Here is a 21,318-nt window from a genome sequence, read left to right as displayed (position 1 = left end):
GCACCGGCCTGTTTCTCCATGGAGTTTACGTATGGAACCCGTCCCCAGAGTCTCCCCCAGAGTGCAAACTGCTTCCTCCCACAGAGAGGTCGACGATAGCCAAAGCACGGTTTCTGTACACTTTTGTTCCTAAGAGGTAGAACGCAAGCGATTTGACTTCCGTGCAGAAGTGGGGCTGCAGTGCTAGCTTCATGAAGCAAGTGGGGAGTCGTGCGCTGCCTTCTGCCAGGGCCTGAGTCTCACTCGGAACATGCCTCCAGACTCCCTTGCAGTGCTCTCACGCATGCACACAGCAAAATGCTTCCAGCCTCAGGAAGGCCTACTTTCGCTGAAGCAGGAATTCTCTACAGACCTCTTCCTTCGACTTAAGTGCTTGGCTTTAGTCCTGCAGGCACACACGCGGCAACGGGACTAGCCTCGTAAACAAGGAGTGAGGTGACAGCTTCCTTCTCCACCGGCCTGTTTCTCCTTCGAGTTCACCTATGGAACTCGTGCCCAGGCTCTTACCCACAGTGCAGAGTAAAATGCTTCCTCACACAGACCATGAAACAAATTGGGAGTCGTGCTCTGGCTTCTTCCGGGGCCTGATTCTCACAGGGACATTGTTCTGGGACTCCATTGCAGTGCTCTCACGCATGCACACAGCAAACTGCTTCCAGCCTCAGGAAGGCCTCTTTTCGCTGAAGCAGGAATTCTCTACAGACTTGTTCCTTCGACTTAGGTGCTTGGCTTTAGGCTTGCAGGCACACACGGGGCAACGGTACTAGCCTCGTAAAGAAGGAGGGAGGTGACAGCTTCCTTCTGCACCGGCCTGTTTCTCCATCGAGTTTACGTATGGAACCCGTGCCCAGGGTCTCCCCCACAGTGCCAACTGCTTCCTCCCACAGAGAGGTCGACGGTAGCCAAAGCACGGTTTCTGTACACTGTTGTTTCGAAGAGGTAGAACGCAAGCGATTTGACTTCCATGCAGAAGTGGGGCTGCAGTGCTAGCTTCATGAAACAAGTGGGGAGTCGTGTGCTGCCTTCTGCCAGGGCCTGAGTCTCACTCGGAATCCGCCTCCGGACTCTCTTGCAGTGCTCTCACGCATATACACACCAAAATGCTTCCAGGCTCAGGAAGGCCTATTTTCGCTGAAGGAGGAATTCTCTACAGACCTGTTCCTTCGACTTAAGTGCTTGGCTTTCGGCCTGCAGGCACAAAAGGGGCAACGGTACTAGCCTCGGAAACAAGGAGTGAGGTGACAGCTTCCTTCTACACCGGCCTGTTTCTCCATCGAGTTTACATATGGAACCCGTGCCCAGGCTCTTACCCACAGTGCAGGGTAAAATGCTTCTTCCCACAGAGCATGAAACAAATTGGGAGTCGTGCTCTGGCTTCTTCCGGTGCCTGAGTCTCACACGGACAATGTTTTGGGACTCCCTTGCAGTTCTCTCATGCATGCACACAGCAAAATGCTTCCAGCCTCAGGAAGGCCTCTTTTCGCTGAAGCAGGAATTCTCTACAGACTTGTTCCTTCGACTTAGGTGCTTGGCTTTAGGCCTGCAGGCACACACGGGGCAACGGTAGTAGCCTCGTAAAGAACGATGGATGTGACAGCTTCCTTCTGCACCGGCGTCTTTCTCCATCGAGTTTACCAATGGAACCCGTGCCCAGGCTCTTACCCACAGTGCAGGGTAAAATGCTTCCTCCCACAGACCATGAAACAAATTGGGAGTCGTGCTCTGGCTTCTTCCGGTGCCTGAGTCTCACACGGACAATGTTTTGGGACTCCCTTGCAGTTCTCTCACGCATGCACACAGCAAAATGCTTGCAGCCTCAGGAAGGCCTCTTTTCGCTGAAGCAGGAATTCTCTACAGACTTGTTCCTTCGACTTAGGTGCTTGGCTTTAGGCCTGCAGGCACACACGGGGCAACGGTAGTAGCATCGTAAAGAAGGAGGGAGGTGACAGCTCCCTTCTGCACCGGCCTGTTTCTCCATGGAGTTTACGTATGGAACCCGTCCCCAGGGTCTCCCCCACAGTGCAAACTGCTTCCTCCCACAGAGAGGTCGACGGTAGCCAAAGCACGGGTTCTGTACACTGTTGTTTCGAAGAGGTAGAACGCAAGCGATTTGACTTCCATGCAGAAGTGGGGCTGTAGTGCTAGCTTCATGAAACAAGTGGGGAGTCGTGTGCTGCCTTCTGCCAGTGCCTGAGTCTCACTCGGAACCCGCCTCCGGACTCTCTTGCAGTGCTCTCACGCATATACACACCAAAATGCTTCCAGGCTAGAAGGCCTATTTTCGCTGAAGGAGAAATTCTCCTCAGACCTGTTCCTTCGACTTAAGTGCTTGGCTTTCGGCCTGCAGGCACACACGGCGCAACGGTACTAGCCTCGTAAACAAAGAGTGACGTGACAGCTTCCTTCTGCACCTGCCTCTTTCTCCGTCCAGTTTACGTATGGAACCCATTCCCAGGCTCTCACCCAAAGTGCAGAGTAAAGTGCTTCCTCCTACAGACCACGAACCAAGTGGGGAGTGGTACTCTGCCTTCTGGCGGAGCCTGAGTCTCACACGGACAATGTTTTGGGACTCCCTTGCAGTGCTCTCACGCATGCACGCAACAAAATGCTTCCAGCCTCAGGAAGGCCTCTTTTCGCTGAAGCAGGAATTCTCTACAGTCTTGTTCCTTCGACTTAGGGGCTTGGATTTAGGCCTGCAGGCACACACGGTACAACGGTACTCTCCTTGTATACAAGGAGTGAGGTGACAGGTTCCTTCTACACCGGCCTGTTGCTCCATCGAGTTTACTTTTGGAACCCAATCCCACACTCTTACCCACAGTGCAGGGTAAAATGCTTCCTCCCACAGACCATGAAACAAATTGGGAGTCGTGCTCTGGCTTCTTCCGGGGCCTGAGTCTCACACGGACAATGTTTTGGGACTCCCTTGCAGTTCTCTCACGCATGCACACAGCAAACTGCTTCCAGCCTCAGGAAGGCCTAATTTCGCTGAAGGAGGAATTCTCTACAGACCTGTTCCTTCGACTTAAGTGCTTGGCTTTCGGCCTGCAGGCACACACGGGGCAACGGTACTAGCCTCGTAAACAAGGAGTGAGGTGACAGCTTCCTTCTGCACCGGCCTCTTTCTCCATCGAGTTTACCTATGGAACCCGTGCCCAGGCCCTTACCCACAGTACAGGGTAAAATCCTTCCTCCCACACACCATGAAACAAATTGCGAGTCGTGCTCTGGCTTCTTCCGGTGCCTGATTCTCACACGGACAATGTTTTTCGACTCCCTTGCAGTTCACTCATGCATGCACACAGCAAAATGCTTCCAGCCTCAGGAAGGCTTCTTCGCTGAAGCAGGAATTCTCTGCAGACTTGTTCCTTCGACTTAGGTGCTTGGCTTTAGGCCTGCAGGCACACACGGGGCAACGGTACTAGCCTCATAAAGAAGGAGGGAGGTGACAGCTTCCTTCTGCACCGGCCTGTTTCTCCATGGAGTTTACATATGGAACCCGTCCCCAGGGTCTCCCCCACAGTGCAAACTGCTTCCTCCCACAGAGAGGTCTACGTTAGCCAAAGCACGGTTTCTGTACACTGTGTTTTCCAGGAGGTATAACGCAAGCGATTTGACTTCCATGCAGAAGTTGGGCCGCAGTGCTAGCTTCATGAAACAAGTAGGGAGTCGTGCGCTGCCTTCTCCCGGTTCCTGAGTCTCCCACGGGAAATGGTTTGGGACTCAGTTGCAGTGCGCTCACGCATGCACACAGCAAGATGCGTCCACTCTCAGTCATGGCTCTTTTAGCCGAAGCAGGAATTCCCTACAGACTTGTTCCTTTGACTTAGGCGGTTGGCTTTCGGCCTGCAGGCACACCCGGGGCAAGGGTACTGGCCTCCTCAACAAGAGGTGAGTTGAGAGCGGCCTTCCGTACCGGCCTCTTTCTCGCTCCATTTCACGTATGGGACCCTTTCCCCGGTCTCTCCTCCACGAGCACTGTGAAATTCCTCTGGCTTCAGGAACGGCAATATTAACTAAAGCGCAGGAACTCTCTAGCATTGATTCTTGGTGTTAGTAGCCCGCCACCTAGGCATCCAGGCACACAAGGCAAAGCACGGCGAATCTCCTAACACAACAGGTGAGTCGACAGCAGCCTTCCTTACAGGCCTGCTTCTCACTCCGGGTTCCGTTTAGGTTCCATGTCGCATGCTTTCACAGAAACACACACGAGATGAAGTTCACGCTCAGGAAGGGCGATCTGTGCTGAGGCACGCGTTCTCTACAGTTTTGTTCCTTTGCGTAGGGTGGACGGCCCTTAGGACTCCACGCACACGCGGGAGAGCCGACCTAGGTTCCTGAAACAAGAGTTGAGTCGACGGGTGCCTTCTCTGCCCATGCTTATTTCTCCCTCGGAATTCTACTGGGACTCACTCCCCACATTTGCCCTGAAGCAGAGTTCAAAATGCTGCCACCCTGTGGAGAGGCAGATGAACTGAAGCTGGGGTTCTTTACTGGCTTCTTTCTGCCAAATCAGTGTGGAGCCCTTAGCATTCCTAGGCACACATGGAGCAGTAAGGGTTAGCTTCAGGTAACAAGAGCTGAGTCGAGAGGTGCCTTCTGGCCCGGACATCTTCTCCCTCAGTTTCACGCGGGGAACGCGTTCCCCAGGCTCTCACCCACGGTAGCCCGGAAACTGCTTCTTCCCTCAGAGAGGTGGATGGTAGCTAAAGCACGGTTTCGCTACCGTGTTGTTTCTTCGAGTTCGAACGTTAACAGTTAGGCTTCCATGTAAAAGTGAGGCCGCAGTGCGAGCTTCATGAAGCAAGTGGGGAGTCGTGCGTTGCCTTCTGCAAGGGCCTGAGTCTCACTCGGAACATGCCTCCGGACTCCCTTGCAGTGCTCTCACGCATGCACACAGCAAAATGCTTCCAGCCTCAGGAAGGCCTAATTTCGCTGAAGCAGGAATTCTCTACAGACCTCTTACTTCGACTTAAGTGCTTGGCTTTAGGCCTGCAGGCACACACGTGGCAACGGTACTAGCCTCGTAAACAAGGAGTGAGGTGACAGCTTCCTTCTACACCAGCCTGTTTCTCCATCGAGTTCACCTATGGAACCCGTGCCCAGGCTCTTACCCACAATGCAGGGTAAAATGCTTCCTCACACAGACCATGAAACAAATTGGGAGTCGTGCTCTGGCTTCTTCCGGGGCCTGAGTCTCACAGGGACATTGTTCTGGGACTCCCTTGCAGTGCTCTCACGCATGCACACAGCAAACTGCTTCCAGCCTCAGGAAGGCCTAATTTCGCTCAAGCAGGAATTCTCTACAGACCTGTTCCTTCGACTTAAGTGCTTGGCTTTCGGCCTGCAGGCACACACGGGGAACGGTACTAGCCTCGTAAACAAGGAGTGAGGTGACAGCTTCCTTCTGCACCGGCCTCTTTCTCCGTCCAGTTTACGTATGGAACCCATCCCCAGGCTCTCACCCACAGTGCAGAGTAAAGTGCTTCCTCCCATAGACAATGAAACAAGTGGGGAGTGGTGCTCTGCCTTCTTGCGGAGCCTCAGTCTCACACGGACAATATTTTGGGACTCCATTGCAGTGCTCTCACGCATGCACACAGCAAAATGCTTCCATCCTCAGGAAGGCCTCTTTTCGCTGAAGCAGGAATTCCCTACAGTCTTGTTCCTTCGACTTAGGTGCTTGGGGTAGGCCTGCAGGCACAAAAGGGGCAACGGTACTAGCCTCGTAAACAAGGAGGGAGGTGACAGCTTCCTTCTGCACCGGCCTGTTTCTCCATCGAGTTTACCTATGGAACCCGTGCCCAGGCTCTTACCCTCAGTGCAGGGTAAAATGCTTCCTCCCACAGACCATGAAACAAATTGGGAGTCCTGTTCTGCCTTCTTCCGGTGCCTGAGTCTCACACGGACAATGTTTTGGGACTCCCTTGCAGTTCTGTCACGCATGCACACAGCGAAATGCTTCCACCCTCATGAAGCCCTCTTTTCGCTGAAGCAGGAATTCTCTACAGACTTGTTCCTTCGACTGAGGTGCTTGGCTTTAGGCCTGCAGGCACACACGGGGCTATGGTACTATTCTCGTAAAGAAGGAGGGAGGTGACAGCTTCCTTCTACACCGGCCTCCTTCTCCGTCCACTTTACGTATAGAACCCATCCCCAGGCTCTCACCCACAGTGCAGGGTAAAGTGCTTCCTCCCACAGACCATGAAACAAGTGGGGAGTGCTGCTCTGCCTTCTTGCGGAGCCTGAGTCTCACAAGGACAATGTTTTGGGAATCCCTTGCAGTACTCTCACGCATGCACACAGCAAAATGCTTCCAGCCTCAGGAAGGCCTCTTTTCGCTGAAGCAGGATTTCTCTACAATCTTGTTCCTTCGACTTAGGTGCTTTGTGTTAGGCCTACAAGCACACAAGGGGCAACGGTACTAGCCTCGTAAACAAGGAGTGAGGTGACAGCTCCCTTCTGCACCGGCCTGTTTCTCCATCGAGTTTACCTATGGAACCCATGCCCTGGCTCTTACCCACAGTGCAGGGTAAAATGCTTCCTCCCACAGACCGTGAAACAAATTGGGAGTCGTGCTCTGGCTTCTTCCGGAGCCTGAGTCTCACACGGACAATATTTTGGGACTCCCTTGCAGTTCTCTCACACATGCACACAGCAAAATGCTTCCAGCCTCAGGAAGTCCTCTTTTCGCTGAAGCAGGAATTCTCTACAGACTTGTTCCTTCGACTCAGGTGCTTGGCTTTAGGCCTGCAGGGACACACGGGGCTAAGGTACTAGCCTTGTAAAGAAGGAGGGACTTGACAGCTTCCTTCTGTACCGGCCTGTTTCTCCATGGAGTTTACGTATGGAACCCGGCCCCAGGGTCTCCCCCACAATGCAAACTGCTTCCTCCCACAGAGAGGTCAGTGGTAGCCCAAGCACAGTTTCTGTACACTGTTGTTTCTAAGAGGTAGAAGGCAAGAGATTTGACTTCCATGCAGAAGTGGGGCCGGGGTGCTAGCTTCATGAAACAAGCGGGGAGTCGTGTCCTGCCTTCTGCCAGGGGCTGAGTCTCATTCGGAACCTGCCTCCAGACTCCCTTGCAGTGCTCTCACGCATGCACACAGCAAAATGCTTCCAGCCTCAGGAAGGCCTACTTTCGCTGAAGGAGGAATTCTCCTCAGACCTGTTCCTTCGACTTAAGTGCTTGGCTTTCGGCCTGCAGGCACACACGGGGCAAAGGTACTAGCCTCGTAAACAAGGAGTGAGGTGACAGCTTCCTTTTGCACCGGCCTGTTTCTCCATCGAGTTTACCTATGGAACCCGTGTCCAGGCTCTTACCCACAGTGCAGGGTAAAATGCTTCCTCCCAGAGACCAGGAAACAAATTGGGAGTCGTGCTCTGGCTTCTTCCAGTGCCTGAGTCTCACACGGACAATGTTTTGGGACTCCCTTGCAGTTCTCTCACGCATGCACACAGCAAAATGCTTCCAGCCTCAGGAAGGCCTCTTTTCGCTGAAGCAGGAATTCTCTACAGACTTGTTCCTTCGACTTAGGTGCTTGGCTTTAGGCCTGTAGGCACACACGGGGCAACCGTACTAGCCTCGTATAGAAGGAGGGAGGTGACAGCTTCCTTCTGCACCGGCCTGTTTCTCCATGGAGGTTACGTATGGAACCCGTCCCCAGGGTCTCACCCATGGTGCACACTGCCTCGTCCCACAGAGAGGTCGACGGTAGCCAAAGCACAGTTTCTGTACACTGTTGTTTCTAAGAGGTAGAACGCAAGCGATTTGACTTCCATGCAGAATTGGGGCCGCAGTTCTAGCTTTATGAAACAAGCGGGGAGTCGTGTGCTGCCTTCTGCCAGGGCCTGAGTCTCACTCGGAACCTGCCTCCGGAATCCCTTGCAGTTCTCTCACTCATGTACACAGCAAAATGCTTCCAGCCTCAGGAAGGCCTCTTTTCGCTAAAGCAGGAATTCTCTACAGACCTGTTCCTTCGACTTAAGTGCTTGGCTTTAGGCGTGCAGGCACACACGGGGCAACGGTACTAAGCTCGTAAACAAGGAGTGAGGTGACAGCTTCCTTCTGCACCGGCCTGTTTCTCCATCGAGTTTACCTATGGAACCCGTGCCCAGGCTCTTACCCACAGTGCAGGGTAAAATGCTTCCTCCCAGAGACCAGGAAACAAATTGGGAGTCGTGCTCTGGCTTCTTCCGTTGCCTGAGTCTCACAAGGACAATGTTTTGGGACTCCCTTGCAGTTCTCTCACGCATGCACACAGCAAAATGCTTCTAGCCTCAGGAAGGCCTCTTTTCGCTGAAGCAGGAATTCTCTACAGACTTGTTCCTTCGACTTAGGTGCTTGGCTTTAGGCCTGCAGGCACACACGGGGCTAAGGTACTAGCCTCGTAAAGAAGGAGGGAGGTGACAGCTTCCTTCTGCACCGGCCTGTTTCTCCATGGAGTTTACGTATGGAGCCCGACCCCAGGGTCTCCCCCACAGTGCAAACTGCTTCCTCCCACAGAGAGGTCGACGGTAGCCAAAGAACGGTTTCTGTACAATGTTGTTTCTAAGAGGTAGAACGCAAGCGATTTGACTTCCATGCAGAAGTGGGGCCGCAGTGCTAGCTTCATGAAACAAGCGGGGAGTCGTGTGCTGCCTTCTGCCAGGGCCTGAGTCTCACTCGGAACCTGCCTCCCGACTCCCTTGCAGTGCTCTCACGCATGTATACAGCAAAATGCTTCCAGCCTCAGGAAGGCCTAATTTCGCTGAAGGAGGAATTCTCTACAGACCTGTTCCTTTGACTTAAGTGCTTGGCTTTCGGCCGGCAGGTACACACGGGGCAACGGTACTAGCCTCGTAAACAAAGAGTGAGGTTACAGCTTCCTTTGCACCGGCCTCTTTCTCCGTCCAGTTTACGTATGGAACCCATCCCCAGGCTCTCACCCACAGTGCAGAGTAAAGAGCTTCCTCCCACAGACCATGAAACAAGTGGGGAGTGGTGCTCTGCCTTCGTGCGGAGCCTGTGTCTCACACGGACAATGTTTTGGGACTCCCTTGCAGTGTTCTCACGCATGCACACAGCAAAATGCTTCCAGCCTCAGGAAGGATTAATTTCGCTGAAGGAGGAATTCTCTACAGACCTGTTCCTTCGACTTAACTGCTTGGCTTTCGGCCTGCAGGCACAAAAGGGGCAACGGTACTAGCCTCGGAAACAAGGAGTGAGGTGACAGCTTCCTTCTACATCGGCCTGTTTCTCCATCGAGTTTACATATGGAACCCGTACCCAGGCTCTTACCCACAGTGCAGGGTAAAATGCTTCCTCCTACAGACCATGAAACAAATTGGGAGTCGTGCTCTGGCTTCTTCCGGTGCCTGAGTCTCAAACGGACAATGTTTTGGGACTCCCTTGCAGTGCTCTCACGCATGCACACAGCAAAATGCTTCCAGCGTCAGGAAGGCCTAATTACGCTGAAGCAGGAATTCTCTATAGACCTGTTCCTTCGACTTAAGTGCTTGGCTTTAGGCGTACAGGCACACACGGGGCAACGGTACTAGCCTCGTAAACAAGGAGTGAGGTGACAGCTTCCTTCTGCACCGGCCTGTTTCTCCATCGAGTTTACCTATGGAACCCGTGCCCAGGCTCTTACCCACAGTGCCGGGTAAAATGCTTCCTCCCACAGACCATGAAACAAATTGGGAGTCGTGCTCTGGCTTCTTCCGGGGCCTGAGTCTCACAGGGACATTGTTCTGGGACTCCCTTGCAGTGCTCTCACGCATGCACACAGCAAACTGCTTCCAACCTCAGGAAGGCCTCTTTTCGCAGAAGCAGGAATTCTCTACAGACTTGTTCATTCGACTTAGGTGCTTGGCTTTAGGCCTGCAGGCACACACGGAGCAAAGGTACTAGCCTCGTAAAGAAGGAGGGAGGTGACAGCTTCCTTGTGCACCGGCCTGTTTCTCCATGGAGTTTACGTATCAACCCATCCCCAGGGTCTCCCCCAGAGTGCAAACTGCTTTCTCCCACAGAGTGGTCGACGGTAGCCAAAGCACGGTTTCTGTACACAGTTGTTTCTAATAGGTAGAACGCAAGCGATTGACTTCCGTGAAGGAATGGGGCTGCAGTGCTAGCTTCATGAAACAAGTGGGGAGTCGTGTGCTGCCTTCTGCCAGGGCCTGAGTCTCACTCGGAACCCGCCTCCGGACTCTCTTGCAGTGCTCTCATGCATATACACACCAAAATGCTTCCAGGCTCAGGAAGGCCTATTTTCGCTGAAGGAGAAATTCTCCTCAGACCTGTTCCTTCGACTTAAGTGCTTGGCTTTCGGCCTGCAGGCACACACGGGGCAACGGTACTAGCCTCGTAAACAAGGAGTGAGGTGACAGCTTCCTTCTGCACCGGCCTCTTTCTCCATCGAGTTTACCTATGGAACCCGTGCCCAGGCTCTTACCCACAGTGCAGGGTGAAATCCTTCCTCCCACACACCATGAAACAAAATGGGAGTCGTGCTCTGGCTTCTTCCGATGCCTGATTCTCACACGGACAATGTTTTGGGACTCCCTTGCAGTTCACTCATGCATGCACACAGCAAAATGCTTCCAGCCTCAGGAAGGCCTCTTTTCGCTGAAGCAGGAATTCTCTGCAGACTTGTTCCTTCGACTTAGGTGCTTGGCTTTAGGCCTGCAGGCACACACGGGGCAACGGTACTAGCCTCATAAAGAAGGAGGGAGGTGACAGCTTCCTTCTGCACCGGCCTGTTTCTCCATGGAGTTTACAAATGTAACCCGTCCCCAGGGTCTCCCCCACAGGGCAAACTGCTTCCTCCCACAGACAGGTCTACGTTAGCCAAAGCACGGTTTCTGTACACTGTGTTTTCCAGGAGGTATAACGCAAGCGATTTGACTTCCATGCAGAAGTTGGGCCGCAGTGCTAGCTTCATGAAACAAGTAGGGAGTCGTGCGCTGCCTTCTCCCGGTTCCTGAGTCTCCCACGGGAAATAGTTTGGGACTCAGTTGCAGTGCGCTCACGCATGCACACAGCAAGATGCGTCCACTCTCAGTCATGGCTCTTTTAGCCGAAGCAGGAATTCCCTTCAGACTTGTTCCTTTGACTTAGGCGGTTGGCTTTCGGCCTGCAGGCTCACCCGGGGCAAGGGTACTGGCCTCCTCAAGAGGTGAGTTGAGAGCGGCCTTCCGTACCGGCCTCTTTCTCGCTCCATTTCACGTATGGGACCCTTTCCCCGGTCTCTCCTCCACGAGCACTGTGAAATTCCTCTGGCTTCAGGAACGGCAATATTAACTAAAGCGCAGGAACTCTCTAGCATTGATTTTTGGTGTTAGTAGCCCGCCACCTAGGCATCCAGGCACACAAGGCAAAGCACGGCGAATCTCCTAACACAACAGGTGAGTCGACAGCAGCCTTCCTTACAGGCCTGCTTCTCACTCCGGGTTCCGTTTAGGTTCCATGTCGCATGCTTTCACAGAAACACACACGAGATGAAGTTCACGCTCAGGAAGGGCGATCTGTGCTGAGGCACGCGTTCTCTACAGTTTTGTTCCTTTGCGTAGGGTGGACGGCCCTTAGGACTCCACGCACATGCGGGAGAGCCGACCTAGGTTCCTGAAACAAGAGTTGAGTCGACGGGTGCCTTCTCTGCCCATGCTTATTTCTCCCTCGGAATTCTACTGGGACTCACTCCCCACATTTGCCCTGAAGCAGAGTTCAAAATGCTGCCACCCTGTGGAGAGGCAGATGAACTGAAGCTGGGATTCTTTACTGGCTTCTTTCTGCCAAATCAGTGTGGAGCCCTTAGCATTCCTAGGCACACATGGAGCAGTAAGGGTTAGCTTCAGGTAACCAGAGCTGAGTCGAGAGGTGCCTTCTGGCCCCGACATCTTCTCCCTCGGTTTCACGCGGGGAACGCGTTCCCCAGGCTCTCACCCACGGTAGCCCGGAAACTGCTTCTTCCCTCAGAGAGGTGGATGGTAGCTAAAGCACGGTTTCGCTACCGTGTTGTTTCTTCGAGTTCGAACGTTAACAGTTAGGCTTCCATGTAAAAGTGAGGCCGCAGTGCGAGCTTCATGAAGCAAGTGGGGAGTCGTGCGCTGCCTTCTGCAAGGGCCTGAGTCTCACTCGGAACATGCCTCCGGACTCCCTTGCAGTGCTCTCACGCATGCACACAGCAAAATGCTTCCAGCCTCAGGAAGGCCTACTTTCGCTGAAGCAGGAATTCTCTACAGACCTCTTCCTTCGACTTAAGTGCTTGGCTTTAGGCCTGCAGGCACACACGGGGCAACGGTACTAGCCTCGTAAAGAAGGAGGGAGGTGACAGCTTCCTTCTGCACCGGCCTGTTTCTCCATGGAGTTTACGTATGGAACCCGTCCCCAGGGTCCCCCCCTCAGTGCAAACTGCTTCCTCCGACAGAGAGGTCGACGGTAGCCAAAGCACGGTTTCTCTACACTGTGTTTTCCAAGAGGTATAACGCAAGCGATTTGACTTCCATGCAGAGGTTGGGCCGCAGTGCTAGCTTCATGAAACAAGTAGGGAGTCGTGCGCTGCCTTCTCCCGGGGCCTGAGTCTCCAACGGGAAATGGTTTGGGACTCAGTTGCAGTGCGCTCACGCATGCACACAGCAAGATGCGTCCACTCTCACTCATGGCTCTTTTAGCCGAAGCAGGAATTCCCTACAGACTTGTTCCTTTGACTTAGGCGGTTGGCTTTCGGCCTGAAGGCACACCCGGGGCAAGGGTACCGGCCTCCTCAACAAGAGGTGAGTTGAGAGCGGCCTTTCGTACCAGCCTCTTTCTCGCTCCATTTCACGTATGGGACCCATTTCCCGGTCTCTCCTCCACGAGCACTGTGAAATTCCTCTGGCTTCAGGAACGGCAATGTTATCTAAAGCGCAGGAACTCTCTAGCATTGATTCTTGGTTTTAGTAGCCCGGCAACTAGGCATCCAGGCACACAAGGCAAAGGCCGGCGAATCTCCTAACACAACAGGTGAGTCGACAGCAGCCTTCCTTACAGGCCTGCTTCTCACTCCGGGTTCCGTTTAGGTTCCATGTCGCATGCTTTCACAGAAACACACGAGATGAAGTTCACGCTCAGGAAGGGCGATCTGTGCTGAGGCACGCGTTCTCTACAGTTTTGTTCCTTTGCGTTGCGTGCACGGCCCTTAGGACTACACGCACACGCGGGAGAGCCGACCTAGGTTCCTGAAATAAGAGTTGAGTCGACGGGTGCCTTCTCTGCCCATGCGTATTTCTCCCTCCGATTTCTACTGGGACTCACTCCCCACATTTGCCCTGAGCAGAGTTCAAAATGCTGCCACCCTGCGGAGAGGCAGATGAACTGAAGCTGTATTCTTTACTGCCTTCTTTCTGCCAAATCAGTGTGGAGCCCTTAGAATTCCTAGGCACACATGGAGCAGTAAGGGTTAGCTTCAGGTAACAAGAGCTGAGTCGAGAGGTGCCTTTCGGCCCGGACATCTTCTCCCTCGGTTACACGTGAGGAACGCGTTCCCCAGGCTCTCACCCACGGTAGCCCGGAAACTGCTTCTTCCCTCAGAGAGGTGGATGGTAGCTAAAGCACGGGTTCGCAACCGTGTTTTTTCTTCGAGTTCGAACGTTAACAATTAGGCTTCCATGTAAAAGTGAGGCCGCAGTGCAAGCTTCATGAAGCAAGTGGGGACTTGTGCGCTGACTTCTGCCAGGGCCTGAGTCTCACTCGGAACATGCCTCCGGACTCCCTTGCAGTGCTCTCACGCATGCACACAGCAAAATGCTTCCAGCCTCAGGAAGGCCTCTTTTCACTGAAGCAAGAATTCTCTACAGACTTGTTCCTTCGACTTAGGTGCTTGGCTTTAGGCCTGCAGGCACACACGGGGCAAAGCTACTAGCCTCGTCAAGAAGGAGGGAGTTGACAGCTTCCTTCTGCACCGGCCTGTTTCTCCATGGAGTTTACGTATGGAACCCGTCCCCAGGGTCTCCCCCACAGTGCAAACTGCTGCCTCCCACAGAGAGGTCGACGGTAGCCAAAGCACGGTTTCTGTACACTGTTGTTTCTAAGAGGTAGTACGCAAGCGATTTGACTTCCATGCAGAAGAGGGGCCGCAGTGCTAGCTTCATGAAACAAGTGGGGAGTCGTGTGCTGCCTTCGGCCAGGGCCTGAGTCTCACTCGGAATCTGCCTCCGGACTCCCTTGCAGTGCTCTCACGCATGCACACAGCAAAATGCTTCCAGCCTCAGGAAGGCCTAGTTTCGCTGAAGGAGGAATTCTCCTCACACCTGTTCTTCGACTTCAGTGCTTGGCTTTCGGCCTGCAGGCACACACTGGGCAATGGTACTAGCCTCGTAAACAAGGAGTGAGGTGACAGCTTCCTTCTGCACCGGCCTCTTTCTCCATCCAGTTTACGTATGGAACCCATCCCCAGGCTCTCACCCACAGTTCAGAGTAAAGTGCTTCCTCTCACAGACCTTGAAACAGTGGGGAGTGGTGCTCTGCCTTCTTGCGGAGCCTGAGTCTCACACGGACAATGTTTTGGGACTCCCTTGCAGTGCTCTCACGCATGCACACAGCAAAATGCTTCCAGCCTCAGGAAGGCCTCTTTTCGCTGAAGCAGGAATTCCCTACAGTCTTGTTCCTTCGACTTAGGTGCTTGGCGTTATGCCTGCAGGCACAAAAGGGGCAACGGTACTAGCCTCGGAAACAAGGAGTGAGGTGACAGCTTCCTTCTGCACCGGCCTGTTTCTCCATCGAGTTTACCTATGGAACCCGTGCCCAGGCTCTTACCCACAGTGCAGGGTAAAATGCTTCCTCCCACAGACCATGAAACAAATTGGGATTCGTGCTCTGGCTTCTTCCGGGGCCTGAGTCTAACAAGGACAATGTTTTGGGACTCCCTTGCAGTTCTCTCACGCATGCACACAGCAAACTGCTTCCAGCCTCAGGAAGGCCTCTTTTCGCTGAAACAGGAATTCTCTACAGACTTGTTCCTTCGACTTAGGTGCTTGGCTTTAGGCCTGCAGGCACACACGGGGCAAAGGTACTAGCCTCGTCAAGAAGGAGGGAGTTGACAGCTTCCTTCTGCACCGGCCTGTTTCTCCATGGAGTTTACGTATGGAACCCGTCCCCAGGGTCTCCCCCAGAGTGCAAACTGCTTCCTCCCACAGAGAGGTCGACGATAGCCAAAGCACGGTTTCTGTACACTTTTGTTCCTAAGAGGTAGAACGCAAGCGATTTGACTTCCGTGCAGAAGTGGGGCTGCAGTGCTAGCTTCATGAAGCAAGTGGGGAGTCGTGCGCTGCCTTCTGCGAAGGCCTGAGTCTCACTCGGAACATGCCTCCGGACTCCCTTGCAGTGCTCTCACGCATGTACACAGCAAAATGCTTCCAGCCTCAGGAAGGCTTACTTTCGCTGAAGCAGGAATTCTCTACAGACCTCTTCCTTCGACTTAAGTGCTTGGCTTTAGTCCTGCAGGCACACACGCGGCAACGGTACTAGCCTCGTAAACAAGGAGTGAGGTGACAGCTTCCTTCTACACCGGCCTGTTTCTCCATCGAGTTCACCTATGGAACCCGTGCCCAGGCTCTTACCCACAGTGCAGGGTAAAATGCTTCCTCACACAGACCATGAAACAAATTGGGAGTCGTGCTCTGGCTTCTTCCGGGGCCTGATTCTCACAGGGACATTGTTCTGGGACTCCCTTGCAGTGCTCTCACGCATGCACACAGCAAAATGCTTCCAGCCTCAGGAAGGCCTCTTTTCGCTGAAGCAGGAATTCTCTACAGACTTGTTCCTTCGACTTAGGTGCTTGGCTTTAGGCTTGCAGGCACACACGGGGCAACGGTACTAGCCTCGTAAAGAAGGAGGGAGGTGACAGCTTCTTTCTGCACCGGCCTGTTTCTCCATCGAGTTTACGTATGGAACCCGTGCCCAGGGTCTCCCCCACAGTGCCAACTGCTTCCTGCCACCGAGAGGTCGACGGTAGCCAAAGCACGGTTTCTGTACACTGTTGTTTCGAAGAGGTAGAACGCAAGCGATTTGACTTCCATGCAGAAGTGGGGCTGCAGTGCTAGCTTCATGAAACAAGTGGGGAGTCGTGTGCTGCCTTCTGCCAGGGCCTGAGTCTCACTCGGAACCCGCCTCCGGACTCTCTTGCAGTGCTCTCACGCATATACACACCAAAATGCTTCCAGGCTCAGGAAGGCCTATTTTCGCTGAAGGAGAAATTCTCCTCAGACCTGTTCCTTCGAATTAAGTGCTTGGCTTTCGGCCTGCAGGCACACACGGGGCAACGGTACTAGCCTCGTAAACAAGGAGTGAGGTGACAGCTTCCTTCTGCACCGGCCTCTTTCTCCATCGAGTTTACCTATGGAACCCGTGCCCAGGCTCTTACCCACAGTGCAGGGTAAAATCCTTCCTCCCACACACCATGAAACAAAATGGGAGTCGTGCTCTGGCTTCTTCCGATGCCTGATTCTCACACGGACAATGTTTTGGGACTCCCTTGCAGTTCACTCATGCATGCACACAGCAAAATGCTTCCAGCCTCAGGAAGGCCTCTTTTCGCTGAAGCAGGAATTCTCTACAATCTTATTCCTTCGACTTAGGGGCTTGGCTTTAGGCCTGCAGGCACACACGGGACAACGGTACTAGCCTGGTAAACAAGGAGTGAGGTGACAGGTTCCTTCTGCACCGGCCTGTTGCTCCATCGAGTTTACCTATGGAACCCGAGCCCACACTCTTACCCACAGTGCAGGGTAAAATGCTTCCTCCCACAGATCATGAAACAAATTGGGAGTCGTGCTCTGGCTTCTTCCGGGGCCTGAGTCTCACACGGACAATGTTTTGGGACTCCCTTGCAGTTCTCTCACGCATGCACACAGCAAACTGCTTCCAGCCTCAGGAAAGCCTAATTTCGCTGAAGGAGGAATTCTCTACAGACCTGTTCCTTCGACTTAAGTGCTTGGCTTTCGGCCTGCAGGCACACACGGGGCAACGGTACTAGCCTCGGAAACAAGGAGTGAGGTGACAGCTTCCTTCTGCACCGGCCTCTTTCTCCATCGAGTTTACCTATGGAACCCGTGCCCAGGCTCTTACCCACAGTGCAGGGTAAAATCCTTCCTCCCACACACCATGAAACAAATTGGGAGTCGTGCTCTGGCTTCTTCCGGTGCCTGATTCTCACACGGACAATGTTTTGGGACTCCCTTGCAGTTCACTCATGCATACACACAGCAAAATGCTTCCAGCCTCAGGAAGGCCTCTTTTCGCTGAAGCAGGAATTCTCTGCAGACTTGTCCTTCGACTTAGGTGCTTGGCTTTAGGCCTGCAGGCACACACGGGGCAACGGTACTAGCCTCATAAAGAAGGAGGGAGGTGACAGCTTCCTTCTGCACCGGCCTGTTTCTCCATGGAGTTTACATATGGAACCCGTCCCCAGGGTCTCCCCCACAGTGCAAACTGCTTCCTCCCACAGAGAGGTCTACGTTAGCCAAAGCACGGTTTCTGTACACTGTGTTTTCCAGGAGGTATAACGCAAGCGATTTGACTTCCATGCAGACGTTGGGCCGCAGTGCTAGCTTCATGAAACAAGTAGGGAGTCGTGCGCTGCCTTCTCCCGGTTCCTGAGTCTCCCACGGGAAATGGTTTGGGACTCAGTTGCAGTGCGCTCACGCATGCACACAGCAAGATGCGTCCACTCTCAGTCATGGCTCTTTTAGCCGAAGCAGGAATTCCCTACAGACTTGTTCCTTTGACTTAGGCGGTTGGCTTTTGGCCTGCAGGCACACCCGGGGCAAGGGTACTGGCCTCCTCAACAAGAGGTGAGTTGAGAGCGGCCTTCCGTACCGGCCTCTTTCTCGCTCCATTTCACGTATGGGACCCTTTCCCCGGTCTCTCCTACACGAGCACTGTGAAATTCCTCTGGCTTCAGGAACGGCAATATTAACTAAAGCGCAGGAACTCTCTAGCATTGATTCTTGGTGTTAGTAGCCCGCCACCTAGGCATCCAGGCACACAAGGCAAAGCACGGCGAATCTCCTAACACAACAGGTGAGTCGACAGCAGCCTTCCTTACAGGCCTGCTTCTCACTCCGGGTTCCGTTTAGGTTCCATGTCGCATGCTTTCACAGAAACACACACGAGATGAAGTTCACGCTCAGGAAGGGCGATCTGTGCTGAGGCACGCGTTCTCTACAGTTTTGTTCCTTTGCGTAGGGTGGACGGCCCTTAGGACTCCACGCACACGCGGGAGAGCCGACCTAGGTTCCTGAAACAAGAGTTGAGTCGACGGGTGCCTTCTCTGCCCATGCTTATTTCTCCCTCGGAATTCTACTGGGACTCACTCCCCACATTTGCCCTGAAGCAGAGTTCAAAATGCTGCCACCCTGTGGAGAGGCAGATGAACTGAAGCTGGGGTTCTTTACTGGCTTCTTTCTGCCAAATCAGTGTGGAGCCCTTAGCATTCCTAGGCACACATGGAGCAGTAAGGGTTAGCTTCAGGTAACAAGAGCTGAGTCGAGAGGTGCCTTCTGGCCCGGACATCTTCTCCCTCAGTTTCACGCGGGGAACGCGTTCCCCAGGCTCTCACCCACGGTAGCCCGGAAACTGCTTCTTCCCTCAGAGAGGTGGATGGTAGCTAAAGCACGGTTTCGCTACCGTGTTGTTTCTTCGAGTTCGAACGTTAACAGTTAGGCTTCCATGTAAAAGTGAGGCCGCAGTGCGAGCTTCATGAAGCAAGTGGGTAGTCGTGCGTTGCCTTCTGCAAGGGCCTGAGTCTCACTCGGAACATGCCTCCGGACTCCCTTGCAGTGCTCTCACGCATGCACACAGCAAAATGCTTCCAGCCTCAGGAAGGCCTAATTTCGCTGAAGCAGGAATTCTCTACAGACCTCTTACTTCGACTTAAGTGCTTGGCTTTAGGCCTGCAGGCACACACGTGGCAACGCTACTAGCCTCGTAAACAAGGAGTGAGGTGACAGCTTCCTTCTACACCAGCCTGTTTCTCCATCGAGTTCACCTATGGAACCCGTGCCCAGGCTCTTACCCACAATGCAGGGTAAAATGCTTCCTCACACAGACCATGAAACAAATTGGGAGTCGTGCTCTGGCTTCTTCCGGGGCCTGAGTCTCACAGGGACATTGTTCTGGGACTCCCTTGCAGTGCTCTCACGCATGCACACAGCAAACTGCTTCCAGCCTCAGGAAGGCCTAATTTCGCTCAAGCAGGAATTCTCTACAGACCTGTTCCTTCGACTTAAGTGCTTGGCTTTCGGCCTGCAGGCACACACGGGGAACGGTACTAGCCTCGTAAACAAGGAGTGAGGTGACAGCTTCCTTCTGCACCGGCCTCTTTCTCCGTCCAGTTTACGTATGGAACCCATCCCCAGGCTCTCACCCACAGTGCAGAGTAAAGTGCTTCCTCCCATAGACAATGAAACAAGTGGGGAGTGGTGCTCTGCCTTCTTGCGGAGCCTCAGTCTCACACGGACAATATTTTGGGACTCCATTGCAGTGCTCTCACGCATGCACACAGCAAAATGCTTCCATCCTCAGGAAGGCCTCTTTTCGCTGAAGCAGGAATTCCCTACAGTCTTGTTCCTTCGACTTAGGTGCTTGGGGTAGGCCTGCAGGCACAAAAGGGGCAACGGTACTAGCCTCGTAAACAAGGAGGGAGGTGACAGCTTCCTTCTGCACCGGCCTGTTTCTCCATCGAGTTTACCTATGGAACCCGTGCCCAGGCTCTTACCCTCAGTGCAGGGTAAAATGCTTCCTCCCACAGACCATGAAACAAATTGGGAGTCCTGTTCTGCCTTCTTCCGGTGCCTGAGTCTCACACGGACAATGTTTTGGGACTCCCTTGCAGTTCTGTCACGCATGCACACAGCGAAATGCTTCCACCCTCATGAAGCCCTCTTTTCGCTGAAGCAGGAATTCTCTACAGACTTGTTCCTTCGACTTAGGTGCTTGGCTTTAGGCCTGCAGGCACACACGGGGCTATGGTACTATTCTCGTAAAGAAGGAGGGAGGTGACAGCTTCCTTCTACACCGGCCTCCTTCTCCGTCCACTTTACGTATAGAACCCATCCCCAGGCTCTCACCCACAGTGCAGGGTAAAGTGCTTCCTCCCACAGACCATGAAACAAGTGGGGAGTGCTGCTCTGCCTTCTTGCGGAGCCTGAGTCTCACAAGGACAATGTTTTGGGAATCCCTTGCAGTACTCTCACGCATGCACACAGCAAAATGCTTCCAGCCTCAGGAAGGCCTCTTTTCGCTGAAGCAGGATTTCTCTACAATCTTGTTCCTTCGACTTAGGTGCTTTGTGTTAGGCCTACAAGCACACAAGGGGCAACGGTACTAGCCTCGTAAACAAGGAGTGAGGTGACAGCTCCCTTCTGCACCGGCCTGTTTCTCCATCGAGTTTACCTATGGAACCCATGCCCTGGCTCTTACCCACAGTGCAGGGTAAAATGCTTCCTCCCACAGACCGTGAAACAAATTGGGAGTCGTGCTCTGGCTTCTTCCGGAGCCTGAGTCTCACACGGACAATATTTTGGGACTCCCTTGCAGTTCTCTCACACATGCACACAGCAAAATGCTTCCAGCCTCAGGAAGTCCTCTTTTCGCTGAAGCAGGAATTCTCTACAGACTTGTTCCTTCGACTCAGGTGCTTGGCTTTAGGCCTGCAGGGACACACGGGGCTAAGGTACTAGCCATGTAAAGAAGGAGGGACTTGACAGCTTCCTTCTGTACCGGCCTGTTTCTCCATGGAGTTTACGTATGGAACCCGGCCCCAGGGTCTCCCCCACAATGCAAACTGCTTCCTCCCACAGAGAGGTCAGTGGTAGCCCAAGCACAGTTTCTGTACACTGTTGTTTCTAAGAGGTAGAAGGCAAGAGATTTGACTTCCATGCAGAAGTGGGGCCGGGGTGCTAGCTTCATGAAACAAGCGGGGAGTCGTGTCCTGCCTTCTGCCAGGGGCTGAGTCTCATTCGGAACCTGCCTCCAGACTCCCTTGCAGTGCTCTCACGCATGCACACAGCAAAATGCTTCCAGCCTCAGGAAGGCCTACTTTCGCTGAAGGAGGAATTCTCCTCAGACCGGTTCCTTCGACTTAAGTGCTTGGCTTTCGGCCTGCAGGCACACACGGGGCAAAGGTACTAGCCTCGTAAACAAGGAGTGAGGTGACAGCTTCCTTTTGCACCGGCCTGTTTCTCCATCGAGTTTACCTATGGAACCCGTGTCCAGGCTCTTACCCACAGTGCAGGGTAAAATGCTTCCTCCCAGAGACCAGGAAACAAATTGGGAGTCGTGCTCTGGCTTCTTCCGGTGCC

Source organism: Mirounga angustirostris, unplaced genomic scaffold (assembly GCF_029215605.1).
Source record: "Mirounga angustirostris isolate CCGP_5_RB_7025 unplaced genomic scaffold, mMirAng1.0.hap1 SCAF_3, whole genome shotgun sequence".
Taxonomy (NCBI): Eukaryota; Metazoa; Chordata; class Mammalia; order Carnivora; family Phocidae; genus Mirounga; species Mirounga angustirostris.
Note: the sequence above shows the minus strand (reverse complement) of the source record.